Raw genomic sequence first — 15,431 nt, 5'->3', positions numbered from 1 at the left:
GTCTCCACACGACAGATTGCTTGCTATCTCGATATTTATCGTCTGTAACAAAAAGAACTTGTTTTAGTTACGGCGTTTTCCTTAAAGGTGATACGGGAAGGCAGTGCCATATTGAAACCACGACTCGAGTTTTTGAAAGCACCTTTAAGGAAAATGCCGCAACTTATCAAGATTTGTTTTTCGCAGAAGCTAAAAAGGTCGATAGCAAGCAATCTGTCGAGTTCAGATATGGATTCAAGTTGAACAGAAGTTGTCCAAGAGCTGGCGTCCCGTTCACCTTAAAAAGAACAATTTTTGACGACTTTTTTTTCAAATGTCTTTCATAATTTGTTTAGCGTAACAGTTAGACCGCTTGAGGTACCCCTAGGTTGAGAGCCAATATGAACTCCGCAAACAAAAAAAAAACCCAAAACTAATCACCAAACCCAAAACCGATTAGTGTGCCAAACTACACTCACTGTACATAATTACAACGTGTGCGGCTGCTGTTGATATTGTTGTTTTTGTTTTTGTTGTGGTCGGCACTTTGGCCCATTTTTGGTCACTCCGGCCAAAGTTTGTTCCTTTATTTGTGCCGCCTTGTTGTGCTGGCCTTTGTTTCGATATGTAATTTTCAAGGGGAGAGGAAAACCCAACTTTTGGGTGGCTTACTTACTTTAGCTTACTATAGAAAAGAAGCAAAAAAAGCTCAGTAGTAATTTGCACCCGATTTTATTGTCCCTCTTGGCATTCCGGAACCTGCTCCCCTTTGAGTTTCCTTTCCGCGTGTGTGACCAAGCTCATTATTACTTTTGTTCGGTGTGGAGTTTGGCCGCCAAGGATGTGAAACCAAAGGTTGACGTTACTCCCAAGCGATCGCTGCGCCGCCACCGGAAACTTTTCGCAACTGTCACCGTTCTGCTTCGTGCCAAAAAACCATAACAATGAACACTGCCCGGAAGTGAATGGGTGGACTGGGTTGTTGTTTTTGGCACTTTTATTTCCTCCTTGTGACCGGGGGGTGAAGGCTAGGTTAGTTACACTTTCCGCCCCATCTTCAGCAGCGTGAGGTTCGAACCAATTTGGGTGGCAATTTATTGACAGTTTTGGTGAAGCTGTTGTTTTCTTCTCCCCTCTCAAAACGGTGTGACATTTTTGGGTGTTCTGACCACGTTCTTGCGGGTGGCTTCGCCAAGAAAAGTCCCCGAATAATAATGACACAGTCATTAGCGCCATGCCAAAGTCGGACGGTGTCGGTGGAAACAAAAACGTCACCCCTGCGGAACAACACAAATGAGCTTAACCTTTTTGGCCCGACGAGCTGCTGGAAGCTTACCGTTTCGGACGAAATTGGGGGAAAAAACAGCGCCAAACTATACCGGGGTTGGGGCGGTGGCATTGATTGCCGGAAGTTCCCCGGGAAGGAATTAGTTGTGCGGTGGAGGACATTATTCGGTGTTTTCGAATGTTTTTCTTTTGTTTTTTTTTTTGCAGGGAATGTTACGATTTAATTGGTTGTACACATAGCGCAAGCTTGTAACAAGTTTTGGGCGCCACGTGATGTTTCGTGCTTGAAATTGAGGATTGTGTTCTGAATAAGAAACTTGTCATTGGACTAAATTGTTCCCTAATTAAGTATTTTTGCTGTTGGAAGATATCAACGTAATGTGTTTGCCAGTCGCTTGGAAAATTGACAAAAGAATAAAACAAATGATTAGGAAAGATTAAAAGAAATGTTCGTGGTTAGAGAATTTTTTGAACCAACTTGAAGGGCCACCAAATTTAGGTATACTTTATCTTAAATAGGGATTTTTCTGTTACCGATCGTTCATAAGTCACTAACATTTCACTGAATTCACTAAAATTGAAAGATTGGTAAAAAAATGAAAATACGGATTATACAGGAAATATGTTTTTAAGATAAATTATTTACAGCTCATTTTTCTACATAGCAGAAAGTTTGCTAGTTTGGATTGACCAAAGTGTTTTGAAAATTAAAATAATTATTCAGCTTTATGGGCATGTTAAAAAAATTACAAAAACTTGTCTGCATAATTGATAAATAAATTAAATGCAACTGCATTGAATGCCATCACATTACCTTTATTTGAATATATTTCTGAACATTCGCAACTTTTTTTCAACATTTGACTTAAAAGAGTTGTTGTATGTTTTAAATAAATCATAAAGATTAATATGATGATTAATATTGAAATAAACATAGAGTAAAGATCAGTTCTAATCCGCTCTTTTTACAAAATCGTTAAAGAGTAAAACTAAATTTATTGCCTCTTTTAGATTTTGAAGTTCTGTACTGTAGTAGAGGAATCATTTCTACAAAATTTGTAAATGTCTTTACACAGTAAAAATGTTTTTTTGGAAGGTTGAACAATAATTTGAATTAATATTACTTCGTTAATGATTGATTTTTTATGGAAATAAATAATCAATGGCACATAAAACCCGATTTAATATCACCAGAGGTGAAATAGAGCCTTTCTTACAAAATGATGAAACTCCGACAAATATATTGGTGCAATTAATTTTTCAGAAACAAAATGATACCACCCAGTGAGAATTTTACCTAAAGCTTCAAATATTTTTAGGCTAAACCTCAAATGCCATTTTTTTAAATTTCAGAGGTACATAGTGGGTCGCAAGATATTTAAATTAAATTAAGAAAAACATATTGGATTGACATTATAAGAAAAAAAATAAAGGGTACTCAGTCTTTAATTTTAGTCTATGATTAACTTAAAAAATATGTATCGCTATTGCACTTAGTCGATCTATTATGAGAAGCCAGAAAGAACATTTTCACGCGCAGCGTAAAACGCGCAAGCGTAAATGTACTGGCGTTTAGTATATGATTATGTATAAAACCAAAAATTTTATAGGAAAAAATAGGGTAAAAATAAGACGAAAAACACTAACATGGCTATACCTCTGAAAATACAGTTTGGAAAAGCTTCAAATTTTGGGCCCAAGCAGTTTATGGCGCATGTTTTCCAATAGATTTTTGTTTGAAACTGAATTCTTTTTATTTGATAGTGTTATCTGTAAAATAGTCCAAAAATACCAGGGCTGTGGAGTCGGAGTCGGAGTCGGAGCCGGAGTCGGTGGAGTCGGGTCTTTTTTGGGACATGGAGTCGGAGTCGGAGTCGGAGTCGGAGTCGGAGTCGGAGTCGTCAAAACTCGAATAGCTGGAGTCGGAGTCGGAGTCGGCTAAATTTTATGAGCTGGAGTCGGAGTCGGATCCGGAGTCGAAAATTTCGGATAAACCCGGAGTCGGAGCTGGAGTCGGAGTTATCTTAAGTTCAATATAATTTATAAACTTTTTTATTGTTCAGTTTCTGTTATAATGCAAATTAGTTTACAAAACTTGTATGTACCTATTTTTTTAACCGCATAGCGATTTTTTTTTTCAGTTAATTTATGTGTTGGTTCAAGAGATTTATCAGATGCCACCATGTTTTTGAAGCATTTTCAATTTGATTGGGTAGCACTGACTGTATTATTTCAATATGATCAGTAAATGATAAATTTCCCCTCTTTTACCCATGTTTGTAGTTCCATAACTTATAAAATTATAATCAATTTTGGTTGTGCACAAATTTATCTTAAATATTCAGTTGATGTCTCACTCCCTCCTTTTGCTTGTAATTATGTATTTTTTCAATTCAAATTTCACAATAACAAAGGATCACTATCAGCATTTAAATAAAATTATAACATTTTTAAAACATTTGTAAAATTGACCATCAAATTATCAACGATTAGGGGAACAGCATCTAATTCCTCTAATGTTGCCATATCAGCACATTGATGTTCAATTAAAACGAAGTTGACTTTATAGCTGTCGGCCACCATTGCTAGTACCAACCACTAGTGTCTTCCTTTTTATCTACAAGGACATCACCGCCCTGGGCTCTTAAGTGTATGGAAGTATGGCACGGAGCGACGGCGCCGAATACCCATATTTACACAAAGAATTTTAGAGTAAATGTGGCTATTCGGCGCCGTCGCTCCGTTCGCTGATGTTTAATTACAGCTCATAAAATCGTTTTCAACTGAAATCGAGTGATAAATAGCTCAATAGGATGTGACAACACAAGTTTCTATCAACAGTTTTGAAAAATGAGTTGTTTAAATAGTGAAAATCAGCAAATTGGATGGAGTTAAGAGCGATTGCTTACCCTGCCAAACATACACAAAATTCCCCTATATCAATCTATTACTTGGAACTCAACATGCTCATTTTGTATATAAGTAATTAAAAAATCGTGTCGTGTTGTAAATTTTTGAAACTGACAAAAAATATCAAAAATAAGTTGCAACTAATTTTGAAATCATCATTGAATATATTAATTTTATCGATTTCCTTAATGTTTACTATTTCTCTACAAAATAAAATATGGCTGTTTTCGGCCATAAAATATTTCTTTTTAAATGCCATAAACCGGGGTAACAATGATAGAACTTGATTTTTTTCAAATATCATTCAACCGGTAAGAATTTTATCATATGTTTAAAACATGTTTTGGGCTGGATCACAAAATGTCCATGTATGTATTTTCAAATAAATTCAGTAGAGTTTGCAATATAGTTACGTAAACTGTTTATTTTAATACCAGGGTGACTTTGATAGTTACTTTGTGTCATACAAATTACAGCCTAAATGTAAGCAAAATGATTTTTTACGTTAAATCAATCATGAAGGCTAGGTCCACCTTTTTTTGGAAAAAATATCAATTACATATTTGTTTGAATGTTTACCAACTTTTAATAAACAGTAATTTAAATTTCAGATTAATTAAATAAAAATTACAATTATTCTTAAAAACAGAATCCTATTTTACATCTGGAAATACTCTGATTTTGCGTAAATCATTTTGCAAGAAAAAAAACTTCAACTTATCAATGTACCCCCGGTTTACAAGTATACGCGCATGTGTGAGCTGAACATGTGAGTGATGTTATTAATACTTTTCATTTCATTTAATTTATTTCGTTGTTAAAGTATTACTTGTGTGAAGTTGTTTTAAGCTGAGATGTGACTACCTTTGAACAGCTGATTAATTCTAAGTTGTGAACAGAGTTGCTTAAAGAATCGACTATGTCTACTGAAGGAAAGTTGCAAAATAACCTTCAAAATATCTAATAGGTGGGGGATAGTTACAGGAATGGAGATTTTATTTAAACATTTTTTTTAGATATTCTTAATTTAGCAGTTATTTTAGAAAGTTTTTTCTGCTCTCGCTTATTCGAAATTTACGGAATTTATTTCATCAAATGATTGTATCTGAATTAATTTGTAGCTGTAAGAATCTCCAAAACTCTGCATCCTGTAATAAGTTAAGCATATTGTATTCTGATAAGTACAACAAATAAACATGAATTGAATTGAATTGAAAGATATTCTTAATACAGAGTTAGTGTTGGAGTCGGAGTCGGAGTCAACAATTTGTTAAAAGCTGGAGTCGGAGTCGAAGTCGGAGTCGGCTAGAGTTGGCAGGCCGGAGTCGGAGTCGGAGTCGGAGTCATATAAAGCTGAAAGCTGGAGCCGGAGTCGGAGTTGGAGTCGGCTTAACTCAGTAAGCCGGAGTCGGAGTCGGAGTCGGAGTCGTCTAAAACATGACCCGACTCCGCAGCCCTGAAAAATACCTCTAAAAATGGCTTTGACCACATTTACTAGTTGAAAATTGTGAATCGAAAAATAAAATGTTCGTCTCCGACCCCACGGCTACAAATCTGACTTATAAAAATTGTGGGTTTTACGAGCGGTTTTCCAATGATGGAAGACACAAATTTTTAGGAGCGGATACAGACATCGCTCAAGTATTTTAGAAAAAGAGCTCTCAAAAAACAAACTTTGAGTTCCGGGTTTCGGGCCAAAAATCAATCGAAAGAGCGCATCTAAACCTTCAATTTAGTTATAGGAATTTTTGCCTGGGACGAATCCTCGCCGGGCACGATTTTTTTAAGATTTCTGAGAAAAGTGTTTTCTCAAAAGCAAACCTTAAACCTTTCTTTTGTAAGAAAGGCAAAAAGATGTAAATTTACACTTTTCGATGTTATAACATATGTTTAATTTTTCATGAAACCAGTCAATTGCCTTAAATGTTTGTTGGGAAAGCCTGATTAATTTTTTTTGTTTATTTAGATTATTCATAAAAAAATATTTCTTTTCTTATAAGTGTGGGTAGAAAATTATGCAAAAAATCTAGCATTGTTTGACAACTTTTTTTCGTTGTTTTATGATAAACCTCTGTTTAACCACATTAAAAAACCATGGTTATACTAAATCAGGGAATTTTGATAGATTATGTGTTAGAAAAATGTGCAAATCTACATATTCTTATTTATAATTTCACATATTCCATAAATGACATTGAAAAGATCAATTGAAGTGTTTAAGTGCAAATCAGGAACAAAAACCCAAATCTCCAATAACTTTGATAGGAAATTTCCTTTTTTTTTTAACTTTTTGAAAATGGCGCACTTTTAAACAATGTGAAGTTCTTTCTAACTTGAAATTCAATTAAAAAAATAATATTTTATCAAAATGTTTGACTCGACGTTAATTTGTGTCCCCAAAAGATACCATTTTTGGTCCTTTCAAATATTTTAAAATTAAAAAAATACAGATTTTGGAAATTCTTTAGTGACAAACATGTAATTTAAAATGGGTATATTTTCATAAGAGTTTATCTATTTTTTCTTAATAGTCCTATCCGATACTTATAACTTTACCGAAGTGAGCAAACCAATTACGCCAAACGGCATCTTTGGTCATAGGGAAGCCTTCTGAGAAGTTAGAGTCTAATCAATTCAATTCAAAAATTAAAATCTCACGAAATTGATCAATGTTGTGAAAAATTGCTCTTCTATGTATTTTGCAAAGCTTCAAATTATACAAAACATGTTTGTTTTTGCATTTTTGTTTAATTTGTTTACCATTTCTCCGGATACAATTCCCCAAAATTGTACCAATGTTTACTTTTTGTTGCCGAGTTTGATAAAAAGAATGCAATAATCACAAGAATGGAACTTTTTATTGAAAGTTTTGAGAAATTGACAAGCTTGTGACATTCTGCAAGCAGACATTTAAATAAAAAAAATGTTTTAATGATTCCCATTTATCAAGTAATTGCATAACGTCTTTTTTCAAGAATTCCTCCTTCTCTTCACATTAATATTTCATCGGTTTTCACACCCATTCACAATAACCGTTTATAAAAATTTCTTCGAAATCTCTCATCCTCAACCCCCCCATTCACCGCATCATTCACGTTATCTACCCACTCATATGAATGAATTGCGGTTGGGGCAGTGGAAAACAAGAGGAGGAAAGCCCACCAGATAACATCGAAAGCATTTAGCCAAAATATTTCTATCAACACAATCGGCTGAATCGGCATTCGTGTGTGAATGTGTTTTTCCGAGAGAGCGAGAGATAGGGAAATAAAACAGTTATTGAAAATAAAAAATGAACGAGCTTTGAATTGTTTGCGGCGAGAGAAGCACTCGGAACATGGGTTGCGGTGGTTTGGGTGGGTGCGCAAAGGGACGGAAAAGAGGAGAAGGTGGGTTAGAGGGGAAGAACGAAAACTATGAAATAACATAAAAATCACATCACCATTCAGAATCATTCAAATATTTATAAATATAATAACACGAACATGGTTAAATATATATATCGGATAGTGAGAGAGACAGAGAAGGAGATAGATTATGCATGTTTGTCAGATCGAAAAAAAAACAGGGTTAGGTTAGGGTTTTGGTTAGATATAGATAAAGTCGGAAACAGACACGTATAGATATGGGGTTTTAAAAAACTAGCAAACGTTGAGATAAATAGGGAAATATTTATATAATTGTATGTGTGTATGTTTGTGTGTATGTGGTTTGTTGTGATAGTTGTTGCTGCTGTTGTTGCTCCACTTGGTGAAAATATTTGTCCGCATACCAAATTTTTGCACTCGGTTTGGTGTGGTTGGCACATTTTCACCCCACGTTGTCGAAAGCCCAGCGTTTTTTTCTATTCTGTTGAAAATCTGTATTTATTTTTCGGCACAACAACTTTCACGTGTGCGGCTAGACGAATTTCACCCTGCATTAGGATCAAACTATCCGGAATGGAGAATTGATTTTGTTTTTGCATTCGCAAAAAAAGCTTGTCGGGTGTGATGGTGATGGTTATCTTAATTTGCTGCAGATTGGTTGGAATGATTTGTGTTGGTTAGCTTATAGTTTAAATATTTGGAATTTGAATTAAAGCTTGCTTGGAATTTAAATCTAAAGCTAACTTTTTGTACTTCCAGTTGAACTTCGGACATACCGTCAGTGGGGTGTCCTTGGGTCTTGGGGTGAGATTGGGTCAAAGTGATCTTTTACGGATTTTACCATTTTTCAGGTTCTTCTCAATGAAACTAAATTCTGCTAAAAGGGTTGTGTAGGGGACATCTTAAGATGACTTAGCTGAAAAATCTCGTTCCTAGAACAAATCCTGTAATTTTGGCAGCTGCCTAAAGTTGAGGTACGTTTTTGCCCAAAAATGACCTCTCGAAAAATCAACTTTTTAATATTTTCGTTGGAATTGCTCGAAATGTAGCAAAATATTTGAAAATCTCTACTTCAATCATTGTAGCAAGTCAGTTCGATTCCCTCGAACAAGAAACACTGCTGGATGACTTGTGTTGACCCTATCTTTGTATTTGAGCATCATTTTAGTTTCATTTTACCCAATGTCACCTCCTCTAAGGGGTGAGATTGGGTCAATTTTCAAACGATTGGTATTTAAGGTTGAGTTTACAAATCCCACCATATTTTGGGGAAATTCGAGCAAACTATCTAAGAACAATTTAACCTTAAAAGATTTTCGATGTTATTTATATTGTTTTTGTTACTGAGAAAATACGGGAGGTGTATCGTTTTTTGACTCATAGTCACCTCCACTGACGGTACTAATAAACATTTCAGGGCAGCGAATGATCAAGAAGGTTTAAGATAAATGAACCAACAACAACAATAAACATTTCAGAGCACTTATTGGTCAATGTATCTGGCCATATGATTTAAGCCCTTTTGAAATAAAAGTCGTGATTTAAAAAATCTGATTTTTTTTTTTGAGTTGACAAAACATTACTTAAGTTCACTTTCAAAATATCATTGATTGAAAATTGAGGGTCAAAGTAATTAAAGGTCGGATCAACAATGTCTCAAAAAACAAATAGTGAAGAACTTTCTCAGCTTTTTGAATATTAATCAATTTTGTTGAATAATTTATCTTGAAAATGGCTTTAACCCTCCACTGCCCAATTTTTTTTTTCGAAAATTTTTATTTTTCCCGTGTTCAGGAGGTCATTTTAAGCAACTTTTGTTCTTCGAAAACTTTACTTCTCTTGTTTTATGTTTTTCTTGTTTAATTTTTAGTATTTTAATTTGCATTTATCTTGTTTAGTTTATGTTTGTTTTTGGTAGTATTTGGCCTATTCTACCACCTGCTATCATTACATTTTGCCTATCTAATTTTTTCATGTTTTTAAAGTAACTTTTTCAATTTTTTGCATGTTTTTCACATTTTCTGCTATAAAATGGCACCATTATCATTTAAATTGTAAATAAATGCGTAGAGGCATAGTCTGGGGCACTAGAAAAATTACTACATACTTCTTTTTACTTAAAATATAGGAAATGTTAGTAAAAAACACAGCCAAATTTGACCCCTAAAAAAATTACATTTACAAAAACATTGGCAAAGTCACATAAAATAAGTCAAACTTCCAACCTATAAATTTTCAAAAATGTTAAGAGTTCTTCTTTCCAATGCGTTTTAAGATCGAAAATTGGTTGAAAAATTGATTTTTGGCGATTTTTTAAAGCGAACCCCGTCTAAAGGCGGGTTTGGGTTGCAGAGGGTTAACTCAAAAATGGTGCACTTCATCAAAATAAAAAAACGGTTTTTATAAATGAATTTAAAAGTTAACGTTTTTTACTTTCTTTTAAATTGATTTTTTAGTCTTTTTCACTAAGAGCAAAAAAAAATGCTTTCAAAAATATTAGAAAAATAGAATAAACTTGGCATAATATTGACTGTATCATTGATTAAGACTTAAGTTTGAGGTACATCCACAAATAACTTTAAAATAGGTTGAAGTTTCATTCTTCTTTAAAAATCTTGTAGAGTAGTGCTTGCGTGCAAATCTGTTTACAAACTGGTCATAAATCACTTAAATTTAAGATTCTTCAAAAATAATTAAAAATTATGATGATTTGTGCAGAATGCACACAAATACAAATCTTATACTAATTTTTATGAATTCAAAATTTAATTTAAAAAGTGATTCAGAATTTTTTTAAACGACCATGCAGAAAAATGCATTTAAGATCGTTTTCATTTGATTAGACTTCTATTTCCATTTAAATTTTGAAGTCTTTGAAAAAGAAATTCTTTGCTATCTGATATTCCGAACCAATTTTCAAAGGGCAGGTGACATAAACTTTGACAAACATTTGCAACGGCCAAATGCGTTCTTTAAACCTTCAATCTTCTGCTTTTTGATATTTTTGATATTTTTTTATTTGTTTTGGATAATTTTTTAATTTGTTTCCGTAAAAAGGAAAAATAAGCTTTAAAGTTGCAAAAAATCGCATTAAAACATTGTTTTAGGCAACAAAAAAATATTGCATACTTAATTTGACATGAAAAAAGTATTGGACACGACCAAACTGGAACCCATCTATAGGCGTGGTTGAGCCTTAGAGGGTTTATAATCAGTAGTTTCCTGTAAGCTTACACAATAAAAAAATGGTAATATAATGTAAAAGTGTAATTTTACCTCTGAAAATGTGTAATTTTACCACTTTTCTGGTGTAATGTCACTTTTTCAGTCTAAATTAAGGTAAAATTGCATCATAAAGAGGTATTATTCAACCTTCCAAAATTTACACCCTTTTAACTGTGTAGTTGAAAAACAAATGAAAAATTTCAAATAGAACAAGCTTAGTCAAACTTTCCTCAATTTCTTGGGGACACTGCTTTTACTAATGTAAAATTTGTGAAATAAAAATTAATATGAAGATGATGGATTTCTGAAGATTTCATCAAATCATGTTTTTTATTTAAAAGAAAAGCTTCTTTAAAAATGTTAAAATACTTTTCGTTTTCTCTGCATTTAAAACGTTTGTTAGCTAATTTAATTTTCGATATTTTGATTACAATTTATCTCACTGCTTTAGAAATGCAATGTTGTCAAATCCATTAAACCTGCTGTCTGCTCTGCGGTGTTGTAAATCATCCCACGCTCGACACATAATTAGTGTATTAAAAATTAATAAACCATTCAAACACACAACATTTTAAATAATTTGTAAGCACAGGGCAGACACAGACACACACACACACACACACACAAACGCATGTTTTAAAATGTAACCCGAAACCACCAAACCAATCATCCAATCCGCTTCGCTCCCCCTGAAGGTATGACGCTGGAGTGCGGAAAACCGCCAATATCCTCGTCGCCCAAACTGGTAATAAATTTCATCTCAATTTGCCCCCGAGTGTGGCGAACAAACTTTCATTAATTGGCGATGTCATTCGCCCTGGACCCCGCACCGATCCTGGACCACTATCTGTTCTAGCTGATTGGTCTATGAAAGGGAGTTGGACCCATTTTTGACCCTTAGTGTTTGAAATATTTTCAAGTACAATTTCAAACAGGTCAAACTTTAGCCCCTTCACCCTACTCACGTCACCAAGCGTTTTTTTGCTGTTTTGCATTCCAGCCCCGTTGCTATTTCCGGTCGGCTTATTGCCGTGCTGCTGCTAACAATTTTTAATTAATTTTTCAAACCATTCAGTAACAACCTGCGACGACGTAGAGCGACCGATCGATCGGTGCAGCAGAGTGGGAAATGCGTTTTGAATTTTTCCAATAACTGCCTCCCGCGAAAAAAAAACTGAGGGAGTGGGAAAAAGTGACTGGGTTCAGAGGTGGACGACCTCCTGGATTGGCTGGAGGGAGCTTTCCACGCTTTTTTTTTTAGCTTGAAGGTTCGTTTTGTTGTGGGTGTGCTCTCTTGATACATTTTACAATATGAATTTAACTGATAAAAAAGTATGTTTCAAGATTTTAGTGCTGTCTAAAATTCCTATGTTTTTTAAAAATATTTTTGAATTTTTTTAATGAAAATAATTGGAAAAAGAAACTTTATTTGAGTGAAATCTCAATAAAAAAAATTTCCAGTTTTTTATTATTAAAATTTATGTTGATAAAAAGCTTAATAGACCCTGACACTTTGTGTTTCATAGAAAAAAAAAATAAGTTAAACAATTTGGCAAGCTTGATATAAGATAACTCTTTCCCGACATTTTACCGGTTCTACGATATATTTCGTCGGGGGGTCTATAGCAACTTTATTTGATTTTTTTTTTGTTTTTCTAGGATATTTCTTTAGAAAAGTTACTGAAAATCGGTGGATTCATGTGCATAGCAATCAAATTTCTTCTGAATATGGAGACTCTAACTTACATTTTTGACCAATATTTGACCTCCTATATAAAGTATTCGATCCAAATTTACCAGATTTCTAGCTTTCTATGAAATTACTCCCAAATCATAGCTGGAAGTGCCAAGAAAAATCCTTTCTTCGCACAATTTGTCAGAAAAATATAGCAAAATATTTTGGAATAAAAATTTAAGCATTAAATGTATTTAATTAAAAAGTTATTTATTAAAAATAGATTCCCACAAATATATTTTCAATCCTCTACCATATTACACCAATACATTTTAAAACACTTTCAAATCAATCACATTGTAGAGAACAGTTTGCTGAACAAGTTCCATTAAAAAGTATCAGCGTAGGTTCAATATGAATAGAGACATGCAAAATTTCTGAATTTAATTCCCTTTTGCAAGATGATAACCGCCTTTTGATTTTTTTTACATGATTTTAAAAATAACTAACCATGAGTTTCGTCAAAATTTGATGTAATTTTCATTTTTCAAAAAAATATTTTCGTCATTAAAATAAGCGAAATATTACGTCTTTTTGAAATGTTAGTCATGATTCAAAAAAAAATCTAAGTAAAGAAAATATCACAAATGTGTGATTTTTTAACCCTCTACTGCCCAATTTTTTTTAATTTTTTTATTTTTCCCTTGTTTAGGATGTTATTTTGAGCAACTTTTGTTTTACGAAAAACTTTACTTTTCTTGTTTTATGTTTTCTTGTTTTATATTTATTATTTTATTTTGCTTTTATTTTATTTAGTTTATCTTTGTTTTTGATAGTTTTTGGGCTATTCTATCACCTCTTATCATAACATTTTGCCTATCTATTTTTGTCATGTTCACTTTTTTTTTCTTGTTTTTTCATATTTTCTGCTCTAGAGTGGCACAGTTATCATTTCAATTGTAAAAAATGCGTACAGGCATAGTCTGGGATACTACAAAAATTACTGCACGAATTTATCACGAGATGTAAAATGCCTCTACAAACAAAACAGAGAAACCCATGTATTGAATGATACATTCTGAATCAAGATTTATATGTTTTTCTAAAACAAATATGGCCGCCAAGTGGTCGACCAGGAATGCACCCTTCAGAGACTTAAATTTTCCTATTTTTTTTTCTTTTAGCTCAGAAATTGGAGGTTCAATATTCAATGTTTTTTAGACGACATTTTTTGAACCTTGAAAAAAAAAATCCAAAATGGTCACTTCTTTAAAAAATCTAAAATACTGTAAATTTATAGAAAAAATCCAACATTAAGTGGCAATATCTCGAAAACGATACACAGTTGTGGGTTTTTTTTATTCCTAAAACATTCAATTAATTTAAAAAAATTAAAAACCCGATTTTGGGAAATCGACTTTTTGTTAAAAAAAAAACGTTAATTTAAAAATTGTTTAAAGAAAAATCCTTGTTACTTTTTTCTAAATAGGGATCATTCCAGGTCAACTGAGTACACTTTTGGACTCGATCTTCACCGATTTGGACCAAACTTGGAGGGAATGTTCATCTATCGATAGTTAACAGAAATCCTAAGTTTGGTGCTGATTGGACCATCCCTCTATTTTTGGCATCGCCCTCTTTTTTTGACGATTTTCAAAAAAAAAAAAAAATTCTCTTTTAATCATAACATTGCAACTATTTAAGCAAAAGACTTTCTACAAGTCGCATTTTATAGAAAATTGTCCACGGAATTCGATTAAAATAAAATTTATACCCTTGAATGCCCACTAATATTATATTTTAACGTTTTAAGTTTAAAAATTCAGTTTTGACCAATTCCTTATATTTTTATTTGATTTATTTTATCACCATCGTGTTCCCCGGACAATTTAACATAATAATCAAGGTAAACCTCAAACTAAAATCTAGAGTTTTTTTTGATTAGGTCCTATAAACATATGAAAGACAATAGTTTATTGGTCCTTTTCAAAAAAAACTCTGGAAATGAACTATTGGCGAGATACAGCGATTTTACTGAAAAAAGTTTCTCACATATAAAAACCGAACTATGCAGGATTCATCCCTTTTTGTTGAAAAGTGCACCATGTACTTTCGAGTGCTGCGCAAAAAAATTTTTCAGTGAAATCGCTGTATCTCGCCAATAGTTTTTCTTAGTTTTAGGTTTACATTGATAATTATGTAAAATTGTCCGGGGAACACGATGGTGATAAAATAAAACAAATAAAAATATAAGGAATTGGTCGAAACTGAATGTTATTACTTAAAACGTTAAAATGTAATATTAGTGGGCATTTAAGGGTTAAAATTTTATTTTTATCGAATTCCTTGGACAATTTTCTATAAAATGCAACCTGTAGAAAGTCTTTTGCTCAAATAGTTGCAAGTTATGGTTAAAAGAAAATTTTTTTTTAGAAAATCGACAAAAAAGAGGGCGGTGCCAAAAATAGAGGGATGGTCCAATCAGCACCAAATTTAGGATTCCTGTTAACTATCGTTAGATGAACGTTCCCTCCAAGTTTTGTCCAAATCGGTGAAGGTCGAGTCCAAAATTGTACTCAGTTGACCTGGAATGACCCATAGTCTTCATAAAAAAAAAAACCTGCAACTTTGTCTAAGCCACCAAATCAATCAGAAAATTTCTTCGAAAGATAAAGATTTTTGAATAATAACGCACCATTTTTGTATGGACAGCTGCCAAAATTGTAAGAATCTTTCTATGGGTGAACTAATGGCACTAAATTGCTCCTTTGGTCAAAGGAAAGGCTGAGCATTAGAGTAACGTACCAAAGTTTTGGACAATAGGGTAAAGAGCCCATTTAAAAAAAAAAATTGGGTAAAAAGTTTGATGCTGTTGAACTCTGGGTTTAAAGCCTCATATACAATAAAACTTACGCAAACAATAAATTAAAAATATCATCAAGTTGATCCAGATGTCAGTTAATATCGACCATCGGTTGCTGCGATCC

General features: G+C 33.1%; 1 protein-coding gene across 29 annotated transcripts in view; it reads right to left on the bottom strand.

Annotated features, from left to right (window-relative positions):
- Positions 1-15,431, bottom strand: part of LOC120418991 (glucose transporter type 1) — a 443,089-nt gene that overhangs the window by 75,408 nt on the left and 352,250 nt on the right. The window lies entirely within an intron of this gene.

Source organism: Culex pipiens, chromosome 3, assembly GCF_016801865.2.
Source record: "Culex pipiens pallens isolate TS chromosome 3, TS_CPP_V2, whole genome shotgun sequence".
Classification (NCBI taxonomy): domain Eukaryota; kingdom Metazoa; phylum Arthropoda; class Insecta; order Diptera; family Culicidae; genus Culex; species Culex pipiens.
This window is presented reverse-complemented; position numbering and strand designations above follow the sequence as displayed.